Genomic DNA, 2,500 nt, shown 5'->3' with positions numbered 1-2,500 from the left:
ATGAATAAAAGGGAGAAAGAAAATGTTATAGAAGGTTGCTTAAGCAAGGCGCTACTGACGGGCCTAGGGTGACATCATCCCAAAATCAGAATTTGTTATGTGTCGGCGGTAATTCAAGAGCGGATGTTGTTAAAACTACTGTGTATATGGAATTCATCTGTTGATTAGATTAATCAAAACCCTAATTAAATTAATCAATTAATTAACCATATCCCTAATTAATCCCTAGAGTTATTTTCGGCAAAATAAGAAAACTGTTAACCATCTGCGGCCATGCGCTTGAAAGTATTGCGTTACGATGTCATTTCACATGATGCTAATCAGTCTCCCCATACTTTGCGACAGAATTCCCGCTTTCTGAAGGAAACTGACTGGATCAGGATAAAGATAAAGATGTCGTTCCTAGTTGAAAATCTTAATTCCTTTATATCTCCAGAAGCTGTCAGTAAAGTCTCAACCCGTTCGATACAGAGTTTACGACCTCTCTCGATCTTATTTTGTATCCGCCATTTGTTTGTGTGTATGTTTGTATTTTACTAAATTGTGAGGGTTACATGTGCCATCTGAGAGGTATTTTCAACGATGTATTGTAGTATGGATTCCATACCAGCTCATTATTTTCTTTATACTCAGTGTAATGGAAGTGATACTTTCATATATGTGTACTTTCATAAACACACAAAGGAACTAAGCATTTCAGACGAATAAAACATGAGGAGGTGGGGAAGAGGAAGACTTGTGGGAGTGTCACAGCACAAAACAGCCACACTGACACAGGGATACATTGCTGATACTGCAAGTGATCTGGATCACAGTCCTCTTCTCGTTCTGCCTGCACATCCTGCATCGCCGCTACTTTAGAGCTGGAGGACGGCATCTAGCTGTGCGTCGCCTCTCTTTCAAACGTGCTCGGTAGAAACCGTGGGAGGGCGCCCTTCACAAGCCATCTAGGCTTGTGGTTTTAAAATTAAACCTATTTTTATGAATCACGACAATTATAGTAATCATAATTTAATTTGCGTTATTATCCGTAGTGTAATAGAAAAACACAGCGATCCACTCTTCCCTAACGTCTTATGACGCCCGTAAACGACGGCTTCCTTGATGTCTCAGGATATCCCTGACCACTCGAGAGAGATGGTTGAATATCTCTTGAAGGACTTGCGCATCCTGACTTCACATGCTCTAACTGATAAATAATAGCGCCCTCAATAGGCATCTGTACAAGGCAAAGCAGACGCGACAATGAGACCAGCGTATAAATCAAACGCCATGTGTTGAGAATTCATCATCAGTAATCATTATCAATATCATTACTATTATCAATAGTATATATTGTTAGATTCATCATTATTAGCATTAGCATTATCAATATCAATATCATTATTAGTCTTATCATCATAATCATTGTTACTAGCATTATTATGATTATTATTATTGATATTAGCACTATTACCATCATTATCATCATTATTATTGTTATTACCATTGCAGTCATAGAAAAAGAAAAATATGAACGAATGAGACGTAGACGAAGAAGCAACAAAATAATGATAATAATGACATAAAACAAATTATGATGAATTAAAGAATTAATCAGTATTTTGTTGGTAAGTTCATAATTCTAAGCATCGGCATGATAACAGGAACATCGATAAAATTATAATCATTGATCATTAGAATTATTGTTATCATTGATTCTTTTCCCTGGGACTCCGCGTCACCTGAACGTCTGGGAACATCTCTTTTCTATTGGCTGTGCAAAGCGAAACTTGACTTCATTTTGAAAGGGAAAAAGTGCCAACCAAGTATGCTTATAGTCAATGATAAAGAAAAATGATGTCTTTTATCATGATTATAATTATGACCAGCTCAGAAATGAAATTCTGACCAAAATGACCACTGAAACTTAATGCCCTTCCAGGCACCGAGGCTTATAGATAAGGAGAATAATGATGACGCTACTACTGATAATAATGATTATGAAAATAGTGATAATAATGATAATAATAGTAGTAGTAGTAGTTACAATGATAGTGATGATAACAAAAATAGTGATGATAGAATAATAATAGTAATAATAATATTCGTTTTTTTTCTATTCTCGAAAAATAATATCGGTCTCTTCGCGCACTCACCTTTTCTGATGCTCGTTTCTTTATTTCTGAAAGATTTTTGTGCTTTCCAAGTTCGGACTGTCACTGCATACATCAAATAATTGTCAGCAGTTCACTATTTTTGAAATGAAGAAACTGTTTTGTAACTAAGATAGAATGCAATCGATAATTTGTTTAGCCATTCCCGTGCTTTCTTAAGGCACGTAGTTGTCTTATACCTACGAGTGTAGAGCACCATAGTGCTGAGAAGAAAGCAAACAGCTTGGAGGGAAAGAGCCATATATTAGCAGGATGCTCTCGGAAAAAATATCTCACTAAACATCAACCAGTGCTAGTATGTCTTCCAATGAGACAGATAACAGCAGCAAAGTTGAAACCGCCAA

Source organism: Penaeus japonicus, unplaced genomic scaffold (genome assembly GCF_977035675.1).
Source record: "Penaeus japonicus unplaced genomic scaffold, GWHDUDI00000001_assembly GWHDUDI00000039, whole genome shotgun sequence".
NCBI lineage: Eukaryota > Metazoa > Arthropoda > Malacostraca > Decapoda > Penaeidae > Penaeus > Penaeus japonicus.
Note: the sequence above shows the minus strand (reverse complement) of the source record.